Consider the following 24878-nt stretch of genomic DNA (forward strand, 5'->3'; position numbering starts at 1 on the left):
GTTTTGTGATCTACTTTAATGAGCTATTTTTTTTATGCAATTTCTTTATTGATTTTGATAGTAAACTTATAGATTTAGATTGTCTTAGTTCAGTTTAAGTTCATTTTCATTTTGAAATTTGTAAATCGAAGTTTTTCTGTCAATAATTGGTAATTTCCAGATTCAGTTTTTAGTTTCGATTTTGATTGTTCATGCTTTATTTTGAATTTTTGCTTTTTTAGTTGTTCTTCAAAGCTGTTTTGATCTTAGTTTACATTCTGCTTTTGCTATTTACAGTTTGCTTGGATCATTTCTTAAGAAGTTTCTAGATGTTTCTTCGGTTAAAAATTGAAGGTATATTTCGATTTGTGCTTTTAAGCTATTGTTTTGATTGTGAGTTGATCTTGTTATTTTAGGTCCTTAGATTAGTTTTACATTTCAAATCATGTTGAATTAAAGTCAATCCATTTTAACTACCGATTTAGTTGATTTTTCTATCTTTCTCAAGTTACATATTGCTAGTTTACTTTTTACTAGAATTATGCATTGTTCATTGTTTTGCGTAATTGTTCTAGTTAGCTTAGCCTTAATTGTTCTAGTTAGCTTAGTCTTGTATTCACCTTTCGATTGAATCAACTTCGAAAGGAGTGTGGAGATAATAGGTACTTAGACTAAGTCTTCCTTAGCTAATCCATGTGGGATGATATCTTGAACTTTTGTTACAATGTTACTTGAATGATTTATGTGCTTGCAAAAAGTCACCTTTGGATGACCCTCCCAAGTTTGAGTAGTGTAGGTGTTTGAGTAAGACTAGAATTGCTAGTCAAAGGTACACCTATCAACTATGGTTGTTTCCACCGCACACTTTAACACTTTTATATTGGATTGGGAATTTATGGACAACGGCTTCTAGGTTGATTGCTATAGAGTCTAATTTTGTGGATAAAGTTTTAAAGGCTGACTCTCTTTTGGTTTTGTTTTCATCACTTGGCCATTGTACTAAGTAGTTATTAGAAGAATAAGGTCTAGCATGGTCCGCATGATGCTCATTTACCTCACAAAGATTTGATTCCCACATGAAAAGTAAAATAAAACCTAAACAAGAACATAATAACTATGTATACTAAAACTATCTATACTAACCTACATATACCAAAGCTATGACAACTAAAGGATGATGCATGTACTCTAGAATAAGCTATGTTAAGGCTATGTAAACTAAGTAACTGCTAAGGCTATATAAACTAAATAGCTATTCTAAGTATGGACAATTAATGAAATGAGACAACAAAGAAAGTTAGTTGGTGTGCAACCTAAAGAAACAAAAACAAGGCAAATTAGTAACTAGCCTAGCAAATTTACACTAAGGATGAACCAATCTATAGATAAGCATGATAAAGCACGATATTAGCCTAAGACTCTCGACTTCTAATCCCTGGCAATGGCACTAAAAACTTGATTGGTGATTTTCTGCAAGATCATAGATCATTTAAGTAATAATAGTGACTAAAGGTCAAGATATCATCTTATAGGGATTAACTAAAGAAGACTTAGTCTGAGTACCTATTATCCTCACACTCCCTCTAAAATTGATTCAGTCAAAAGGTGAATACAAGGGTAAGCTAACTAGAACAATTAAGCAAAACAATGAATAATGCATAATTCTAGTAAAAAGTAAACTAGCAATATGCAACTTGAGCAAGATAGAAAAATCAACTAAATCGGTATCTAAAATGGATTGACTTGAACTTGATATGATTTGAAATGTAAAACTAATCTAAGGATCACAAATAATAAGATCAACCCACAATCAAAAGAGTAGCTTAAAAGCACAAGCCGAATTAACTAACTAACAACCAAAAATAACTACTTTAACTACCTTTCAATTTTAACCAAAGAAACATCTAGAAACTGTTTAAGAAAAGATTCAAACAAACTGTAAATTGCAAAAACAGAATGCAACCTAAGATCATAACAGCTCTAAAGAACAATTAAAGAAGTAGAAAAAGCAAAATAAAGCATGAATAATCAAAATCAAAACTAAAAACTGAATCTAGAAATTACCAATTATTGAAAGAAAAACTTTGATCTACAAATCTTTAGATAGAATGAACTTAAACTGAACTAAGACAATGTAGATCTACACATTTACTATCTAATTCAACAAAGAAATTGCATGAAACAATAAAAAAATCAGCTCATTGAAGTAAATCACAAACAAATGCAAGAATAGCAAAAATAGAGTTGCAATAAAATCTATCCAAACAGAATTGAAATACTTGAATTTAAAGGCAATCAAATGAAATTAAACAAGGAAAGGCATGAATTAAAGAGTACAAAGTGAGAAAAGAAGCAACCAAATGCCCAGCTAAGAGAAAAGATGCTTGAAGTGTTGTTACTCACTCAAGCCTCCACTCACTTCTAGATCCTACAGGAAATTTGAGGAATTTTCTGAAACTTTGTAGAATGAATTTGTTTGTTATTTTTTCCAGATTTATAGAACAATGAATCAAGAATCCATAGAAAAAAATTCGGATTGAAACTCGTAAGAATTGGTGGAGTTCCAATAGTAAAATTGCAACTAGGTCAGAAATGTGATTTGCCAAACAGATTTGAGAAACGAGAAATTACAATAAATTGAACTCGAAAACTTAAACAACAAGAAATTTTATTGAAAGATTCTTAAAGTGCATGTAAAATAAAGGTCAAAAAAGTAAATTTTGCTGAAAAATAAATGTGATTTTCTCCCAAACAACCCTCTAAAAGAACGAGGAAACTGTTTGAAAAGTAAAATGCAAAACAAAAAAAAAAACTGGAAAAAATGGTAAAAGTCTCTAAAAAATCTCCCAAATGGCTGGCCAAACCTCCTTTTTATAGGCCAAGGGTGAGATGGTTCAACCAATAAAATTGTAGCAAAATGCCAACTAAGTTGCCACCTCTTCTAGACCCTTCCAACTAATCTATCTTGCTTCATTAGCTTCTTTGTTTGCTTCTCCTTACTTCACTTCTAGCCTTCTTCGTTTGATCTTGTAAGCTCTAAAATGTCAAAATCATGTCCAATGAGAAGCCTTCAAATTGCCAACTAAGCAGCTACATTTGATCCCCCTTTGAATCCTCAAAATGGCGCGACAAGTTTTGATCACCCATCAAGTGTATCCAACGGCAAACAATATTGAATCCTTGCTTCCAATTTTTGGCACCAATATTTTAATCAATTTCTCCTTCAATTTCCAGCCAAATATAGACCATTTAGTTGCCAATTTATGCATGAAAAATTCTGGAAAAAATCTAGAAAATTCTCAATTCCAAAAATGGCTTTAAACCTCACTAATGCACTAGTCACCATTATACTACATGAAAAATTACTACAAAGGTGACAAAGCACTAGTGAGCTAAAAAGGACACTTTCAAATGAAAAATATGAGAATTAAAAATTGAAATAAAGTTCAATTAAGCTCAAGTAAGCTAAGGAAATTATAGAACAAAAGGATAAGAAAATCTCCCATAAGTGACATTGTAGCAAAAGCACACTAGTTTTGGCCTTTTATAGCTTTTTACACCAAAATTCCTCCCAAATGAGTCCAAAAGCTCCAAATTTTTTCATTTTACATATTTTTACCTACATATTGAATATTTATGCATTTAGGAGTATTTTTGCCAATTTTCTCAAGAAATAAGCAAATATTCAAGAGAAATTGCACTAAAACAGTGTAATAAAATGCCACAATTTTAGTGCAATCATTTTATCATATCAAAAAGGGAGATATTGTTAGCCTTGAATTGATACTTATTTTGAAATAACAAAACATTAAGTTAAATAAGTTTAATTAAGATTAGGTTAGCACATGTTCTTAAATTATATTATTTTTAGTAATAAATAAATACTAGTGATATTTGAAATTAAAAATATTTTGGAAAATGGTTTTGGACTATGAAAAGATTTATTTAGTACATGTTATTAAGTTTTAGTATTTTTTATTTGATTTTTTATTTTAAAATAACTTGAAAAATTTCTTTGAACTTAAAAAGAATATTTTGCTAGTAAATTTTCAAATTAAAAATGATTTGAGACCAAAAACAAACTTCTTTCCTCATTTGAAATGTATTTTATACAAATTTGTGAAAAAAGGTTCAATCCTCTTGTGGATAAGCTCGATCCCCTTTGTACAAAAGCAAGAAGTTTTGGTGAAAACCTAAAATGGATCAATCAACTTAAGAATGGATTGATCCCCTAAAAATGGATCGATTGATTTTTTTATATAGAATGGTCTTAAACTTGAAATTTGAAAAAATGGATCAATCCCTTTTGATAATGAATCAATCAATTTTAGGGTTATAAAAATGGATCGATCTTCTTCGAAAATGATTAATTGGTTTTTTTATACAAAATACAAATTGATTGATCCCCTCTAAAAATGGATCAATCGATTTTCAAGATGGTTTGATCCCCTTCAAAATGGATCAATCAGTTTTTGCCTAGACAACCTTAATTGGCTAGTTTTTTTTTCAAAAGAACGACATGCATTTTCTTTTCCAATCAATTTCCAATGGCTACAAACTCATTTTCTCTATAAATTGGGCATTCCAACACACTTGTACAGCAAGAGAACAAGAGCCAACAAGCCTTATATTCAGTCTCTCAAGAAGTTATGAGCTTTAGAGTCAATAGTAATTAAATTCCATATTCTTTTTTCAGTCCTTGTATTCAAGTTATATTTGTTCTTCATTTATCGTTATTTATACTTAAATTAGGCAAACACTAAACTTTTGAGAGGTATTTCATAGTTTGCAAAATGTTTTGTATTCAAGAGGAATTTTATAGTCAAGAGGTGAGGTATCCTTTTAAATGAAATTGATAAGATTTGGTAAAATTCTAGAAATGATAGAGGTTGCTAGCTTGACCTTAACAGATAAGGATTTTATTTTGTAAAAGATTCTTCTATTTGTGGATTGATTTTGGCTAGGAAAGCTAAAGGAGATAATGTATTGGAGAATGATCGAACCTCTATAAATTTTTCTGTTTGATTTCTTTATCTCTACTTTTCTATTTTCATTGTTGTTTATATGTGCTTAATTTTCTTTGTTATGTTTAATCTCATCAAATTCCCATCAAAGATTTTATTATTTTAAAATTTTCATTCAAATTTATTGAAAGTCAATTTTGGAAAAGAATTTTAAGATAATCCAATTCAGCCTTCTCTTGGATTGCTATCTACACTTAAGCTAACAACGTGAATTTTTTAATTTTAGATGCGAATCTCTAATTTTTTTTCAAATGTGAATCTTTTAATTTTAGTTACAAATATTTAAAAATTTCAAATGTGAATCTTTGAATTTTAGATGCAAATATCTAAACTTTTCAAATATGAATATTTAAATTTCAAATGTGAATTTTTGAATTTAAGATGCAAAATTCTAAATTTTTTTAAATGCTAATCTTTGAATTTTTAAATGAGAATTTGTAAATTTCATATGCGAATCTTTGAATTTTTCAAGTGTAAATCTTTGAATATTTTGATAAAAATATATAAATATTAGTTTTGAATATATGAATTTTTCAAATGTGAAATTTTTAATATTTAGATGAGAATCTCTAAATTTTAGTTGTGAATATAAAAAATTTTCAAATGCAAATCTTTGAATTTTTAGAACAAAATCTCTAAATTTCAGTTGTGAATTTATAAATATTTCAATTGCGATTTTTTGAACTTTTAGATGAGAATTGATAAACTTCAGTAGCAAATCTTTGAATTTCAAATGAGAATCTTTGAATCTTTAGATAAGAATATCTAACTTTTAGTTGCAAATATTCAAACTTTTGCGATTGAAAATCTTCAAATTTTTAGATGTAAATTGCTAAAGTATAGCATTTTTTAATTTCTTTTTAACTTTTTCTTTTTTATTTTGCGTTTTTTATGGGGCATTTTCAATTTCTTTGGATGAGCCATACTCGGACACAATAGTTATTTATGTTTTTGCATAATTCCTATTTTATAGAAAATGCGCAAAGATGGATGCCATAAATATCCCATTTTATCCTAAGTCTTTTGAATATTTTCAATTTTCTAGTCTCGAGGCTTATTATTGAATTTTTGGTCCATTAAAAAAATTTTAGTTTTAAATCAGGCTTTAAACTAACGTATTTGATTTGGGTCATATCTTTTAGCCTTGGCTAATTGGATTTTGTTTAGGCATCTAGTTCATTTTTTTCCTTTTTTCCTTTTTATTTTTTTATTTTTTATTATTGGTTTTATTTTTTATTTTATATATTTTAGATTTTATTTCTTTATTATAAGTTTGACTCATGTTGATCATATTCTTTTAATTTAATTTAATTTAATTTGTTTTGCTTATTTATTTTATTTTATTTATTTCTATTTACCTTTTTTATTTGCATTTAAATTTCTAGATTGAGGACATATTTTAAATTATTTGATAAAAAAAATGATAAATATATGTGTTACAAATAAGAAATTGTAATTATAATTTTCATCTTGTAAATAGTATAAAATTTTGAAAGTAAATAGAAATTATTTCAATGATGAAATTCTATAAAATCATGACCACTTAATTTTTAAAGAAATTTTTAGGGGATTTTTTTTTAAAATTTGGCTCAAATGGTAAAGAATTTAAATAAAATTTCAATAACAATAATTGAAATTTCTTTTCAAACAAAAAACAAAAATATCTTGTAATTTTTATAAAAATTTGAAAGTAAATAGAAATTATCCAATGATGAAAACTTATGAAATCATGAATGATTGATCTTCTAAGAAATGTCTACCAGAGAAGTTTTTTTTTTTTTAATTTGGTTAGAATGATAGAAAATTTTGATAAAAATAATTGATAATTATATTCCAGTAAAAAAAATAAAAAAGAGAAATTTTATAAGTAATAAAATCTTTAGAAATTAAAACCCTTCTTTAAAAAATATACAATAAATCTAACAATAAAATCTTTTTAAGAAAAAAAATAAATTTTTAAATATTTTTTGAGGTAAGAGAAAATTTTAAAAATTTTACTAAATTAATAGAGAAAACCTAAACCCTTTTGGTTGGTAAATCAAAGGTTGGCTACGTCTATCAACTCCACGTGCTCGAATACCGTGGACACTTGTGTGTGCTGAATGCACTATAAGGTTAGGGCATTATGAGGTTAGTGTATGCGTTTTTCTAACAACAATCGCTTTTCAAAAAGTTGGTAGCACTTGAGGTCTTAAAAGTTGTATCAGAGCCACCAAGGTCATAGGTACGAGTCCTAATGGTGTTGCTAGGGATGAAATTATTGGCAGATTGGAGGTTGACCAGGTCCATCAACTCCATGTGCTTGAATGCCATGGTGCTTATGTGTGCTAAATGCACTATAAGACTAGGGTTATGCGCTTTCCTAACAATAATTGCTTTTGAAAGAGTTAGTAGCACCTAAGGTCTTAAAAGAACAATTGGTATCAAAGCTAGTATTCTTTTTTATATGTCTAACAATCTAAGAGTGATCTTGAAAATGGCTCAAAGTATGATGATCAATGTGGAACAACTATCCTGAAGCTATAACAAATATAGTGGGTAACAAAAAATGTGTCTCATGACAAATAAAATATTTGCTACATCTTTTAGAGGTGAAGGTCATTCAATTGTAAGACTTCTTCTTTTTGTTTACGGATTAACTGTACCTATCGTTTCTTTTTTGGGGTCAATATCAACAATGCAATTCATCCAACGATAAACTTAATCCGAATTAATTATAAAGCTATGATACAATCAAATCTAAACGAATAAAATGTTGAAAACTTTTTCTTAAAAATATATATATTTTTAATTTTTATTTTTAAAATATCATTAAAAATTAAAAAATATTTAATTAAATAAATAAATTATTTTAATTTAATCAATAAATAAAAATAAATAAAAGATAAAACGAAAGGAATAAAAAAAAGCTTTTGACATGACTTAACTTAAATGGCTCAACAAGGATGTGGCTCTAGAGACAAAGGTGACCGAAACGGTTTGATGCGCGTTCGGCTTGGCTGAAGCCAAGGAACCTAGCGGCCGGTTGGCTTTCAGGTGCGGGTTTCAGATCCAAATATGGGTTGAGGCATGGGTCCCTTTCATTTAGTTGAAACGCGGCGTTTCACACTGCTATAAAATTTAACATTTCACTTCTTTCATTTTTCAGCACGGCTTCTTTCTACACATTCACCCCAAACTCTTCCTCATACATGATTTTCGATCAACGTAGCCGGTCACAATTTCACCATCGATCACCGTACTCTGCCGCCGTCCGGTGGTCGGTCAAGCCACTAAATTTTCTGTCGCTGCTTCTCACTCTCCTCGTCTCGAATATGGGCTCTTTTCTTAAAAAATCCCTTTCTAAAAGCGTAGATCTGAAGTTCAAGCCTCAGGCGTTCCTTCTTCGTTCCGACCACTCCCACCGTCAGATCTTCTTCATCTTTCAATATGTCATCTCTCTCGTCAAGCCCCTTGTCTTTACCGTACGGATCTTCCAGATGTCGCACTGATCGTCGCCTACCACCAGTGCCACCAGGGTAGGTTTCTGGTTTCCCCTTTTACGACTCTCCTTTTTTGTTTTATTCGATTTTTCACTTTTCGTTTCTAACCTCCTTTGGTTTTTGGCTTCAATTTGTCCTTCTTGAACCTATTTTGGTGCGGCTGAGAAACTGATGGGGATGGCAAGTCTTGGTTCCTGTAACGGGCGACTATGATGGATGATTCTGTTTGGTCTATTGTTGTTTTGTCGCCTCATTTTTGCCTGTCTATGATGGGGACATTGCCGGTTTGGTTTTGGGTTAGGGATAGGTTGGGCAGAGGTGAAGGCTCCTATGGTGGTGAAATCGGGTAGAGAAAATTCGCTGGACTTCTACTGATCTCTGCTCAGTTTCCCGTGGGTTTCTTGTTTTTCCACTTTTTAAAACTCTTCTCACACTACTCAAATTGAATTTCCTTTCAAATTAATCTTCTTAAAAACATAAGAAAACTAAACCAAAAATAATAATAAAATCAAAAGACCAAAATATTTTTTTTTCATGATTGGAGACCAAAGTTACCGTATGCAAATCGGAAGGCCCCAAATTTAGCTCATCATAGGTCTTCCGTAGGCTAAAACTAGAGACCCCCGACAGACATTTGAAAGCTCCTCGGTTAAAAGGTGCTAAACGTTCTTGAGCAGAAATTTATACTCTTGTTGAAAAGTAAACACCGATTCGATTAGCAACCGCATAAAAGATTTTACCAATATTTATGGCAAAACCAATAAAGCAAATCAATATTATCAATTCTTTTAGGAAATCAGCTCTCTTCAATAAGGCCAAGGGAATTTCTTGGTTTAAAATACTGTTAAAAATATTTGGAGGAACAAAGAGATATCTGAGCATCAGTTTTAAAAAGCTCGGTTATGAAGCATCATGGCTCACTGTCAGTGTAACACACTAACATCCTTCATCATTTGCTCAGATTCTGGTCTTTGCTTCCGTTGATCGAACAACAAATAAACCAATAGAAAACAAGAAAAATGAGAAGACTTCGAGAAGAAAAGGAACTAAAAAAGGAGAAGAGAAGGGAAGAAAGAAAGAAGCATTTTAAAAACATTTAAAAGAACGGTGGCTCGTAAGCACTCTATATATACTGTAGAATGAGCGTCAGAAACCCTAATTGCCAGAGGATGCAGCGAATAAGCGACGCCGCCTTTTACTTGGAAATCTAAACGCGTCGTTTCAACAAAATAAAGATTGTTTTAAACATCAACTACTATTCCAATTGAAACGCACCGGTTCAGTCACCATCGTACGCTTATTGACATATTTTGACTGGAGTATCGGCAGAAGAAGGATGCACATCTTTGATTCAAAAACTCTTTTATTTTTTTATTTTTTATTTTTTTTTTTCATCCTTGAAAAACTGCAGTTTCACAACACTGCATTTGTATATTTGCTTCTTTGTTTCTTTTCGCTTTTTTCCTCTTTACTTCCAAAGCAGTGGCTCATGCATGATCAGATTGTTTACTAGTAGAGCAGTGCAACCATCTAATATTTCTGTTATACACCAAAAAATCAACCCATTCGTATGTTCTTCATTATACGGATTCTGAGCCCAAGCAGCCAAGCAAAACCCATCAAAGCCCAAGTTCCATAAACGAACCATATTCGTACTTCAATTCTCACACGTGCCGATCCTTGCTTCGACGTTGTTTCCAAAACAATGACCCCATTGCAGCTATGGGCTTTCACTGTCAGATTCTAAAAGGAGGCAACTTCTTAGACTTGTTTGCTTATCAACATTCTCTTGAATATGTGAGTAAAAAGTGAACCATTGTCCGAGGTGGAAACTCTGTTCGATGAAATGCCCGAGAGAAACACAATTTCTTTTTCTACTGTGATTCAAGGGTAGGATTTTAAATAGCGGTGGTGTAGCGGCGGTTGCTATTTCATGGTTACACTATCTACCACCACCAACTTGGAGGACAAAATGGGGAAGAATCATTCGTTGCAAAACGAATCAACGAAGAATAGCAAAAATATTGAACTGTTATATTTGTTGCTCTATTTTTTGTCAAAAAATTATAAGAGAAAAAATTTGATTTTAGTTGTTCAAATTGACTTAGAGAAGCCCAATAAACCAAAAAAAAAAAAAAATTCCTAACTTATTTCTCACACCCAAATTTATAATTTTATCCTTAGTCATCAACATCAACTAGCACAACACAAGTAATTGATTTGACTTTTGAAGTTGCTTAATATTACTTTTTTTCTTGATTTTATTTCACTTGAACGTTTTGTTTTTTAGTGACTTTGGCCATCCATGTTCCATGGTTTTGTAGTTAAGGGCAAGAGGTGGTGGGTTACATGACTTGCTCATTGTGAAGAGAATTAAGCATCAGAGTCAAAACAGCAAAAGTTGTAAAATTTTTAATTCCCTAAAGTTAAGATTAATTAACAAGGTTATACAAACACACAATATATACAAACTATATGTTTCAACTATTGTTGTTACTTTGAATGTTGAAACTCTTTTTGTAAGTTGGTGGCTTTCCAAATAGTTTCTCTCTTTATATAGAGACAAGGGAAAAGTCAAAGCCTTAAAGTATTAGGATTTCTTTTACTTAATTCTATTCATAATAGAATAACCCCTTGACTAAATCCTATTCTCAATAGGATTATTTACTTGATGGGCCATATAATGTCCCATTTAGTATTGGACTTTTGTATTTTTTTTATGTTGGATTTTAACTGAATAAATTAAGTCCAACTTAATTTATCCCAATTTTAATTTTTCATAACATGTCCTATTATGTGTGACCCATTAGGTTACTTAGCATGTTGGTAATAAATATAAGTATTGTAATCCTTATATTTGGACTTAGATGAATTAAACTTTTTGACTTCATCACTAATTCTCTAATTAGCCAATCTTTTGTTTATAGATCATGATCAGTGCTAACTTCTTTGCCATAACCCCCAGTTGTTATAGAAAATTTAATATGGCTTGACAATCTCTACGTGAATGATTTTAGTGTATAATTAATATATTTTTATCACATAGTGTCTTGATTTGAACATTGAGTATAGTTTAGTGTCTACTCAATTTTGTTCAACCACGCTAAGTTTTGTCAATGACATTAACTCAAAAATAAGTTTTTAGAACAATTCTAAGCTCTTATTTCACTTTGGCTAATGATTTCTCAAGTTAATTCAATCAAGAATAATTGAGATACTTTTCTGATCACACAAGGTGATAAATCCCATCTTGATTTGCTTCAAGCATCTTTATATGTCTCATGTTATACCTAACAATACTTAATTGAAGTAATCTTGGTTAGAACCATACATAAAGTCAAAGTATAATATTCATCATATAAGATCATAAGTGATCTCGAGTCTAAGGATCACTTTACAACCATCACATAAAAATGTAGCTATAAACATTATGTGAACTATCATATAGCTTTTTCATCCTAGGTCATGCTCAATGAACTTGTTCTTATAACAAGCACCTAGATGTTAGCTAAAGTTTATCCAAACTTCAACTTATAAGATCAATTGCTTGCTTTATAAGCAAGAGTATAACTATGCATCGATCTCAACAACTTTTATGATAGTCCTTGCTTGATAAAGCTTTAACTAGGAATAATTCAGGAATAATGTTTTAATGCAATGATGATTTCATAATTATAATCTCATTGTAATTCCCTTGCAAAGCATATTTATTCCATAGACTTTATCTATAAGAAGTAAGTAATATTAATCATTTGTATACAATCTAATAAATAAAAAGTGACTTTGATAATAATAGAAATGCATAATATGACATGTATCCCATAGTCTATCCAATTGGTCTTATAAGTTACCAGTGCTTGAACCTGAGGGTTGAATTGTCAATTAAGGGAGAAAGAGAGAAGATGAGGACATGAGCTTTTTGCTTGTGTCAGAGTTTATGTGTTTGAGTATGAGACAAGATTAAAGAGATTATCATGCAGAAAAGATAGAATTAGAGAATTGAGAAAAGAGAAAAAAAAAAGATTGGAAAGCAATAAGGTTGTCACTGACTAATGGGTAAGGGGGTGAAGGGAGAAAATATAAAGGTAAAACGTGTGCTGATTGTGAGTGACTAAGTGGGAACTTGGGTGGTGTTCTGGTGAGGCCTAGGAAAAGGATTGGGATTTTATTGTTTTAGTGGAAATTTTGATTTAGGTGATCGATTGAAATTTTTTACTGTTTTAAAGGGAATTTTTTTAATTTAAAGGGAATTTTTAGGAGGAAAATTTTAAATTGTGACTAAGCAAATATTACTATATTTGAGAATTTCATGTTAGATGTTCACTTCACGACTAACATGTTTATGATCAAGGAAATTTTATTGTTCACTTGATATCACTTTCTTGTAATCTTAAAATGATCTTATATGATGAATACTTTGACTTGAATTTACGTATGATTCACACCAAGAATGCTTCAGTTAAGTATTGTTGGGTATAACATGAGGTATATGTAGATGCATAACTAATCAAGATGGGATTCATCACCTTGGATGATTAAAAGAGTATCTCAATTACATCTAGGACTTTGAAAAGATCAATGGTTCATGATGAATCCAACACAAAAGGAGGCTTTGGTGGAGTTAGGATAGTGCATAAATGCCTTTTTGCCCTTTTTTAAAGTTTTGACCTTTTTGTGCAATTTTCTTGGAAAACTATAATTCCTTCTTTGTTTTTGTGATTTTAATGCATTAAAAATCATAAAATAATATGAAAACATAACTTGAAAGTTTTTGTGAAGAACCAACCTTAAGAAAATACTTTTGAAGGGTTTTTTTAGTAATTTTGCACCTCTTGAGGTGTGATTGCGTTTTTTAATTCACCAAAATTTATAAAATAAATTTCGAACATGATTTGAACTATTTCATAAAATGCTGACATTGGAAAGATTAAATTACAAAACTACCCTTAAAGGATATTTTAGTAATTTTATACCTTTTAAGGTGTGATCAGGGTTTAATGCATAAAAAATCATATGTTGATATCAAAACATGATTTGAAAAATTTTCTCAAAAAATCGATCTAAGAAAGATTAAATTATGAAAATATGCCTAAAAGGGTATTATGGTAATTTCATATCCGTAAGGTGGAATTAAGGTTTTTAATGCATAAAAAATCATAAAATAATGTTTAATCATGATCTAGAAGTTTTCATAAAAAGGTGATTTCATGAAAGTTAAATTACAAAAATATGTCAAAAGAGTATTTTGGTAATTTAACTATTCTTGAAGTGCAATTAAGATTTTTAATGCATTAAAATGATAAATTCCAATACCAAGCCTTGTTAATCCTGTTTAGTTGTGAAATTTTAGGGTTGACCCGAGTTCAATCCGCTTTGACTAATTTTGAACAAATTTGACCAAATTTGACCTTAGGGCATTTAGGTCAAATTGGTCCTAAATTCAATTTTGAAAACTCATCAAAGTTAAAGAGATGTTGAATTTGAATTGGGTTGGATTTTAAAGACTTTACGATTAACTAGATTCTACCTAAACAAAATTAGGTGTCTCTATTTGCATTTAGAGCTGTAATTAAGAAGGAACTTAGTTTGGGTTGATTCTTGTAAATTAACCCATGTTTATGATTTTGCTTTATATATATCCATTAGTCAATCCATGAGTGAAGCATTGGAAGTTAGTAATGATTCTTTCTCAATCTTGTTTTACTTGAGGACATGTAAAAGCTTAAATTTGGAAGTTTGATTGCTTTAAAATCTTAGCATTTTATCATAACTTTTTAGCATGATTACTCATTAATATTTGCTTTTTTCTTGAGAAATTTATCAAAAATACTCCTAATTGATTAAATATTCAATGTGTAGGCAAATATATGAGAAAAGAGGGAAATGCAGCATTTGGACTCATTTTGGATGCATTTTGGTGCAAAAAGCTTCATTAGGCTAAAACTAGTATGCATATGTTTCCAATGCCATGCATGGGAGATTCTCTTACCTTTTCCTTCATTACTTCCTTTGCTTAATTGTGCTTAATTGAGCTTAATCGAACTTTAATTCAAGCTTTAATCATTATCTTTTTCTTGCGAGAATATCCTTTTTAGCTTGTTAGTGCTTTGTCACTTGTAGTAATTTTACATGAGCTAGAATTATGTCACTTGCATTGGTGCAGTTTAGGGGTCTCAATTAGAGCTAAAAATTTCCAAAATTTTGCATGATTAAATTGGTAACTAATGGTTCTCATTTAACTAGAATTTAAAGAAGAAAATTAGTTACAGTGTCACTTAAAATTAGAGTAAGAAGGCAATCACAACTATATGATGCATTGGTGATGATCATGGGTGATTGACATAATTTCTTGGATTCAAAAAAGAGGCCAATGGGTAGCTGTTTAGTTTTCAACTTGAACACTTCTAATTGGATATAGTTCTAACTTTTTTGGATCTCACAAGATCAAAAGAAGAGAGCTTGAAGTGAAGTGAAGTAAAGAGAAGCAAATAAGGAAGCTTATGAAGCAAGTTGGATGATAGCGAAATATCTAGCTCATGTGGCATCCTAGTTGGCTATTTCTTGTAATTTGATTGGTTGTAGCACCTTATCTTTGGCCTATAAATAGAAGTGATGGCCAGCCATTTGGGAAGATTTTCTTTTTTAGTTTTTCATTTTTGCATTTTCTTTTCATGTTGTATTTTCTCTTAAAACAATTTCTTCCTTGTTCATTTAAAGGGCAGCTTGTGAGAAAATCACTTTAATTTTCTAGAAAAATTTACTTTTCTTTCCTTTATTTTACATGCACTTTAAGATTCTTGCAATAAAAGTTCAAGTTCTTTAAGATTTCTTTTTCAATTTCATATAAAATTTGTTTGATCTTAAATTTATTTGGCTAATTTTTCATTTGAGCTAGTTGAGGTTTTTTTATTGGATCTCAGTCAAATCTTGTAGGTTTCAATCAAAAAATTTTTCTGTGCATTTTCAATTCATGTTTCTTTAAATTTGGAATAGATCACATTCAAATTCAATTTACAAAATAGCACTTGAAGACTTTCCTAGCTAGGCAATTGGTCCATTCTTTTCTCACTTTGCACTTTTTAGTTCACGAGTTTACTTGTTGAGATTGAATTGATAGCTTTTAAATATTTTTCAATTCTGTTTGGATAAAATTTTCTTAACTGCTTTGATTTGCTCTTGTTTGCATTCAGTTTTTAATCAAGTTCATTGAGCTAGACTTTTTATTGTTTTCTTCATTTCTTTTGTTGAATTTGATAGTAATATGTGTAGATCTAGTTTACTTTAGCTCAGTTTCAGTTCATTTGAATTGTAGAGTAGTAGATCTAATTTTTTCTTTGCATTCAATTTGATTGTAGAATTGAATTTTTAGTTTCAGTTTCTACTTTTCTTATTAGTTCATGCGATTTTTCTTCATTACTTGGCCTTTAATTGTGTTTTAATCTTTGTTTACATACTATTCTTGTAATCCAGAGGTTGTTCGGATCAATCTTTAGGAAGTTTGTAAATCTAATTTCATTTGGAAGATAAGAGGTAGTTATTTAGGTTACAAGTTAGTTATTTTTGGTCATTTCGTTTTAGCCACTGCTTGTTTCTTATTTGAGCTTTCTAATTTTAGTATGTTAGTTTAGAATTACATTCAAAGCATGTTAGATTTAATTCCTAGCACTTTAGCTACTATTTTGTTTTACTTTTCCAGTATGCTTGCTTCACATGTTGTAGGTATGTTCTTTGTTCGTAGTATGTTTTGCTTATGGTTTCCCATACTTGTTCATGCTAGCTTACTTTTTGTGCATTCTTTTTGATTGAATTAACTATAGAGGGAATGTGGAGATAATAGGTACCTAGCCTTTTTAGCTAATCCTTGTGAGACAATATCTTGATTTTTGGTCACATTAGTACTTGAATGATATGTGTGCTTACAAAAATCATCCAATCAAATATGTACTTGAGGGGGTCCAATTTAGGATAAGCCAAGTTGTATGATAGAACATGTATTATTTGAGTTGGTGAGCAGTCTATACTAGGGCATAACATATCTTTCTTGCCTTTCTTATCCCTCTACCCTAACACACATCCCATGGAGACTTCATTTACATTGAAGCATAAAATCAGGGGCTTTCCTACAACAGGGGATACTAATATTGGTGGATTCATCAAATACTCTTTAATTTTGTTAGAGCCATCTTGACATTCTTTTTTCCACTCAAAGGGCCATGCTTTTTGAACAACTTAAAAATAGGATTGCTCTTCGCTATGTGCTGAGAAATGAATTAGGCAATATAATTCAATTTTCCCAAGAAACTCCTACCTCTTTTTGTGTATAAGGGGTACCAACTTCGTAATTGCTTGAATCTTATCTGGATCCACTTCAATTCCTCTTTCATTGACTACAAATCCCAATAACTTCCCAAATCTTACTCTAAATGTGCATATTACTAAGTTTAATTTGAGTTGATATTTGAACAACCTTTCAAGAGCTTTTTAAGATTCGCCACATGATTTTCTCTTTTACGAGACTTTGCAACCATATCATCAACATATACTTCAATCTCCTTATGCATAATGCCATGCAAATGGTTACCATGGCCTTTTGGTAAGTAGCATTAGCATTTTTCAATTCGAATGACATGACTTTATAACAAAATGTTCCTTAAATTGTCACAAAAATGGTTTTCTCAATATCCTCCTATGCCATCTTGATCTGATTATAACCAAAGAATTTACCCATAAAGGTAAAAACACAGAATGCATTGTTGTATTTTACGAGGGTATTGATATGGGGAGCGAAAAATTGTTTTTAGGGTTGGCCTTATTTAAATCTCTATAATCCATATACATTATCAGCTTTTCATCCTTTTTTGGAACCAAGACTATATTAGCAACTAACTCAAGATATTTAGCCATAGCTAAGAAGTCATGTCAAATTGCATTTTAACCTTTTCTTTGATATTCAGAAGCATATTGATTTCACGTAATATAACTTTTGCTGTACTAGCTTGCAATATGGGATTAAAGGCAACTTATATTATACAATATCTATACTAAGGCTTGCATGTCTTGATACAACCGTGCAAACAAATCCATGTATTCTTGAAGTAACTCTTTCATTTTTCACCATTCTTCATGTAAAAGAGAAGTATCTACTTTTACTTCTTTTTTACTCTTATCATTCTTTAGGTTAATTATGTCTATGGGCTTTTGGTGGGTTTTTATCAACTTGTCCTCCTATATTACAAGTCTTATCAAATCAGTAGGCAAAAGTATAGTATTCTAAATCCATATTATCCGGCTCATTAACTGGAACAAAATTCTCAAAATCGAATATAGAATAATCATCATGATCATCCATGATGTTCAATATTCGAAAACTTGAAAATTATTAAGATTATAGAGATATAAATGGAAATTTTAACAAGAATAAGAGATATGTTGAAAAGAATAAAAGAAATGTTAAATAGAATTGAAAAAAAATAGAAAAAGATAAGAATATGTCATGAAAAATGTGTAACATTTGGCATTTTATTAATGATAATGAAAAAAAAACCCATACAAACTCTTTGTATGCCTTTTAGTAGAGGCACTTATTTTCTTATTAATACTCTTAATTAAGGTTTAAAGATAACGAAAATAAACAAACTCTCATTCTTACATTCCACACTTAAAAGAAAACATAAATATCTCTTCTTCCATCTTCATTGCTTTATCTTCCTCTCTTGACTCCAAATTCATTCCTGAGAAGGCTATTTCTATTTCTTTTATAGATGTTCCTACCTTTGACATTCCAAATAAACATATCCTTTTTACGAGAAAATGTCCTAAAGGTATGGAAACACCATCTTACTCCTATCCAATTCTTACCCCTTGAGGTAAGCCATTCTCTTTTCCTTTTTCTCTAGCATAAATTTCCCCTTGTCAATAGGGTTGGTCGATGACCCAAACCAAATCCTTCCTTGTTTTTCATAATTTCATGTGCCTTTTTCATTCTTTTCAAAGCCATTCCAAGACCTAGTCTTGGTTACAATCTTTTCTCAGTAGTCTATCTAACCACCATTACTATAGTTTTTGATAAAGAAGAGGTATGATTAAGCCTTCTCCTACATATGTGGCATTAACAACTTTGAAGCCTTGAAATCAATATTCAAGTTCCTTTTTAGTCACTTCCACATATAAGTTGTCGATGACCTAAACCAAATCCTTCCTTGTTTTTCACAATTTTAGGTGCCTTTTTCATTCCTTTCAAAGCCACTCCAAGACCTAGTCTTCGCTACAATCTTTTCTCAGTAGTCTATCTAACCACCATTACTATAGTTTTTAGTAAGGGAGGGGCATGATTGAGCCTTCTCCTACATATGTGGCATTAACGACTTTGAAGCCTTGAAATGAATATTCAAGTGCCTTTTTAGTCACTTCCACATATGGGGTGGCCAAAGTTTTGGTTACCAATAGATCCTCTTTGCTAGCTAAGCATATTTGTTTTTCATTAACTATAAACTTTACTTTGTTATCTAACAATGATGGCATTGCACTTATTGTGTCACTCCATAGCCTTTTGAGAAAACAACTACACAATGGCAAAATATCAGTGACTTTAAATTCAACATTAAATGTCAAAAACCCATTTGTAATGGAATTTTTATATCTCTAATAATCTCCTTTTTCGAACCATCAAAGGCCTTGACCACCATGTGGCTATTCTTCATGTAGGATGGATCAATTGGTAATTTTGCCAAATATGACCATTGGCATGACATTGATGGATAATCCATTATTGATCAACACTTTTGCCATGGTGTGGCTTTTGCATTTCACAATAATATGTAAGGCCTCTATACTGCCTCACCCTTCCAACAAGATTTCATCATCATTGAAGGTGATGAAATTTGGTGCATCTATATTCCCCATGATATTGTTTACATTCTATAGTGATATATCATGATCAATGTAGGCCTAGTTCAATACTCTTAATAGTACATTCCTATATGGTTTTGAGTTTAACAATAAAGACAATAGTGAGATATGCAATAGCATATTGTTGAGCTAATCAAACACACATACTCGCTATGCCAAATAATGTCTTGATATGACCATGCAAACAAATCTATATACTTTCAAAGTAACTCTTAAATTCTTTACCATTCTTTGTATAGAAGAAAAGTACCTACTTTTACCTTTTCTTTTTTTCTTATCATTCCCCATGTTAATTATATCAATGGGCTTTTGGTGACATTTTATCAAAATTTCCTCTTGTATTACAAGTCTTATCAAATCAACAAACAAAGTGTAGTCTTTTGGATCCACATCATCAGGCTCATTAAGTTGAACAAAATTGTCAAAATTGAATATGGAATAATCATCTTGATCATCCATGATGTTCAGTATTCAAAAACCTAAAAATTATTAAGGTTACAGGGATATAGATGGACATTTTGATAAGAATAAGAGATATATTGGCAAGAATAAAAGGAATGTTAAAAAGAATTAAAAAATGGAAAAGGATAATAATATGGCATGAAAAATACATTACATTTGACATTTTATTGATGATAATGAAAAATAAGCTCATACAAACTCTTCACATACCCCTGATTAGAGGCATTTGGGCTTTTATTAATACTTTTAATTGAGGTTCAAGGATAATGAAAATAAACAAACTTCTTTCCTACATCCCGCAATTAAAAGGAAACATAAATATCTTTTCTTCCATCTTTATTGCTTCATTTTCCTTTCTTGAATCCAATTTCATTCCTGTGAAGGCTAATTCTATTTCTTCTGTTGGTGTTCCTATCTCTGACATTTTTGGATAAACTTATCCTCTTGATTGGAAAGTGTTTTAGAGGTATGGAAACACCATCTCACTCCCATCCGATTCTTGCCTTTTGAGGCAAACCATTCTCTTTTTCTTTTTCTTTGGCATAACTTTCCTATTATCAGAACATTTGGTCGATGACCTAGACCAAACCTTTCCTTATTTTCCATAATTTTAGGTGCCTTTTTAATCCCTTTCATTGCCATTCTAAGGCCTAATCTAGGCTACCATCCTTTTTCAATAGTCTATCTAACCACCATAATAATAGTTTTTTATAAGTAAGGGATAGGTATGATTGAAACTTCTCTTACATATGTGGCATCAATAACTTCAAAGGCTTTAATGTACATTCAAGTGCCTTTTTGGTTACTTTTGCATATAGGGTGGTCAAAGCTTTGGTTACTAATAGATCCTCCTCGTTAGCTAAGCATATCTATTTTTCATTAACTATATACTTTACCTTCTAGTGTAATGATGATGGCAGGACACTTGTGTGAATCCATAGCCCTCCAAGCAAACAATTGTACAATGGTGAAATATCCATGACCTTAAATTCAGCATTTAATGTGCAATGATCCATTTGTAATGGAATTTCTATATCTCTAATAACCCATCTTTTTAAACCATCAAAGGCATTGACTACCATATGGCTATTCTTCATGAAGGGTGGATCGACTAATAATTTTGCCAATGTGGCCATTGGAATGACATTGATGGATGATCCATTATCGATAAACACTTTTGTCATGGTGTGGTTTTTGCATTTCATAGTAATATGTAGGCCCTTTACACTACCTTGCCCTTCTGGTGGGATTTCATCATCATTGGAAGTGATTAAATTTGGTGTATCTATATTCCTAATGATATTGTCTACATTCTATGTTGATATATCATGATCAATGTAAGCTTGTTTTAGTACTCTTAACAGTGCATTCTTGTGAAGTTTAGAGTTTAGCAATAAGGACAATAGTGGGATACACGCTGGCATCTTATTGAACTAATCAACCATATTGTATTCTCTATGCCTAATAATTTTCAAGAGTTCACATGCCTCTTTTTTTATCACTAGTTTATTGTATTTTACCTCAAGATTCATTGCTATAAGGATTCTCCCTTCTTCATTTCTAGTTTCTTCCACCTTTTTGTTTTTTCATTCTTTACATGTTCTTATGTATCCGAAGCATAACACCGACTGCTTTGAGTCATTCTCGTAATCCTTTATATGTTTGTTGCATCTTCAATGTCTAAATTGTTCAAGATATCGTTGACATTTGATCCCTAGACTATTACATCATAATCATATTTCCAAGGGATCGCTTTGGCACTTTTGTATGAAAGTGAACTGGGCACATATATTGCCACTACCGCTTTGGGGAAAAGAATTGCCTTTTTAGTCATTGGTTTCAGTTTCTCATCATAAAAGATTGTCATTGGTCTTGTAATAAAAGAACCTATTGAAGACTGACTGGCTATCATGCTCATAACATTCTCTTCGTATTCATCATAAAACTCCACTGCTCTCGAATTCATTAACTCTTGCAATACTTGTTTAAAATCTTTATAGTTTTAGATCACATGTCCTACCATTGTTCTGTGATACTTACAGATCAAAGAAAAGTCTTGATGGCTGATCTCAATCTTAGATGAATTATATTGGTTTTGACCAAATAATCATACACCTACTCTATAAAAGTCTTCACCTTTTTCACCCACTTCTTGAGCTTAACCTTCTTGCCCTTCTCTATTGCATTAGTTGCCCTTCCAACATGATTGGGTAATGAATTCCCACCAATTTTAGATTTGTCCAAGTATCAAAGTTCAGTAACCTAGCTTTTACCAGACCCTGCACTTTGTATTTTAAGGTTATGCAATCTTCTAAGATTGGCTTGCATTATCAAAATGATAATTGCATCAGGTATTGGTGTTATACCATTTAGGAAATGGAGGTTTGATAGGTTTTATAGGGACAGAAGCAATAAAGTGAGTCTTAAGAAGTTATGGATAAAGATTCGTATAGGATAGAGGTATTAAGTCAATTAGGGTTCTTTCTCGGATATTATTATTACGAGGATTTTTTTTTGGTGAAGTGTTAGGTTGTTTTATTGGGTAAAAGGCTATATGGTTGGTTTTAGGGTGTACTGAGGGATTTAGGGTCAAAAACTTGGTTGGTACATTGGTTTTGAATATGGTGAGTGTGAGTACAATCTATGGGATACCTGATTTGAAGAAGGGTAGTAGGAGGAATAAACAAGTTATGGGTGGTATGGGATAAAGGGTCTATATGAAGGGTTTCCAATGATAACTACATGGGTTTCTAATTCTTTCTTCTTGAGGAATGGAGTTTACTTTGCACTAGAGGTCTCTTGCCCATCAAATTTTCCATTCTTAATTGCATTCTTGATCATTTCCCCTAATATTACCATGCAGACAAAATTCTTGGTGGCATTACCCTCCAATTTATTGTAATAAGGGTTAGAGAGCTTACGAAGAATATAGTAGTCTCATTTTTTGTCAGTGATGGTTGTGAAGGGAATTATGTATCATTATTAGAGTTCAAGTAGTATAGTTTTTGAAATATTTTAATTCCCTAGAGCCAAGATCAATCAATAACGTTGTACAAACAACATATATATACAAGCATGCATAGTTTTGGCTAAGGTGTTACCTTGAATACCGAAAATCCCTTGGTTAAATTTGGTAATCTTCCAAATAGATTCCAAGCCAATAAGCTACCCAAGTGTTCAGCCTCTAATGGTGATCCACATGAACTCTTACGAAAGAACCTATTCTAAAGTTTGGGAGAAATCAAAGCCACACTATAGCTAGCAAGTGTATGCAAGACTTCTTGTATTTTCTTAAGTGATCTCTAGATGCTTGGTTTGTTACTTCTACTTATTCTTTATTTTTACTATAAGAGAGGGTGCTCTGATGTTCTTTTATAAGGGAAGCTTTCAACCACATTAGGTTTAATGCTTGGAATACAAATTTTCTCAATTAACCTTATGCTAGCCGAATGTACCAAACAAAAGAAACTCTTTCTCTTCTTTTTTATTTCCTTTATTTTTGGTCATACCAAAATCAAATTAAGTCCAACTTAATTTGTCCCAATTTTAATCATTCAAGATTATCCTATTGTGTGTGACCCATTAGGTTCTTTAGCATGTTGGCAATCAATACAAGCATTGTAAGCCTTAACATTTGGCTATGGATCAAACAAACTTTTTATCTTTATCACCAATTCTCCAATTAACCAATCTTATGTTTATAGATCATGAACAATGCTAGCTTCATTGCCATGAACCCTAATTGCTAAAGAAAAGTCAATATGGCTTGGCAACCTATTTGTGAATGGTCTTAGTGTATAATTAATATCCTTTCATCATATAGTGTCTCAATTTGAGCAATGAGTATGGTTTAGTGTCAACTTAATCTTATTCAATCATGTTAAGTCTTGTTCTTAACATTAACTCACAGATGGGTTTTAGAACAATTTTAAATTTTTATTTCACTTTGGCCAAAGATTTCTTAAGTTAATTTAATCAAGACTAGATGAGATACTCTTTTGATCATACAAGGTGATGAATCCCATCTTGGTTACTTCATGCATCTTTATATCCCTCATTTATACCCAATAATACTTGACTGGAGCATTTTTTGTTAGAACCATAAGTAAAGTAAAGTTGAAGTATAACATTCATCATATAAGATTAAGATCATAAGTAATCTCAAGTCAAATGATCACTTATACCACCATCATATGAGAATATAGCTACAGACACTATGTGAACAACCATATAACATTCTCATATCGGGTCATTTTAGTGAACTTGGTCTTGTAACAAGCACCCACATGTTAGCTCAAGTTTACTTAAACTTCAACCTATGAGATCGATTGCTTGCTTTATAAGCAAGAGCATAACCATGTGCTAGTCTCAACAACTTTTGTCAATGTCCTCTTATTGATAAAGCATCGACTAGGAATAATTTTATAACATATAGCTTTTATGCAATGATGATATCATAATTACAATCTCATAGTAATTCCCTTACAAAGCTTTATTTATATTTTGAAGACTTTATCATATTAGCATCAACATTGAAATATATGTATACGAGCTCAATGATAAAGAAATAAGACCTTTATAAGATATCAAATATAAAAATAATAAAAATATGACAATATCTTAGCCAAAATATGATTTGGCTTGAAGGGTAAATACCAACAAGTTAGGCCTAGGCTGCTATATCTCTTCATCGATAAAAGTATTCTTTAAAAGTTATGGTAGCCATTTTCTCTATATTTTATAGGGGCAACCTATCTGGTGCCATGTTTTCAACATGATAATACTATGCAATAAAGGCTCTAGCTAGATCTTTCTAGGAGTGAATTTTATTTTGGTCCAACTAGAACTACCACCTTTTGTGGACTTGGTGAGCTTATCTTGAAAATAATGAATCAACAACTTGTCATTGTGAGTGTAACCTATCATCTTTTAGCAATGCTTGGTGATATGAGCCAAGGGACATTTGGTCCCATCATACTTCTCAAAATTTGGAACCTTAAACTTTGTCAGTATGATGAGATCA

At 31.1% G+C, this 24878-nt stretch overlaps 1 non-coding gene across 1 annotated transcript; it reads right to left on the reverse strand.

Moving 5' to 3' along the window:
* Positions 1-9360: 9360 nt before the first annotated feature.
* LOC149514258 (small nucleolar RNA SNORD36) lies at positions 9361-9444 on the reverse strand. The gene has a single exon (XR_016328858.1). It is a non-coding gene; the product is annotated as a small nucleolar RNA SNORD36 (small nucleolar RNA).
* Positions 9445-24878: the final 15434 nt, after the last annotated feature.

Source organism: Durio zibethinus, chromosome 16 (assembly GCF_047325235.1).
Source record: "Durio zibethinus cultivar Kanyao isolate XHJ-2024 chromosome 16, ASM4732523v1, whole genome shotgun sequence".
In the NCBI taxonomy this organism is placed as follows: domain Eukaryota; kingdom Viridiplantae; phylum Streptophyta; class Magnoliopsida; order Malvales; family Malvaceae; genus Durio; species Durio zibethinus.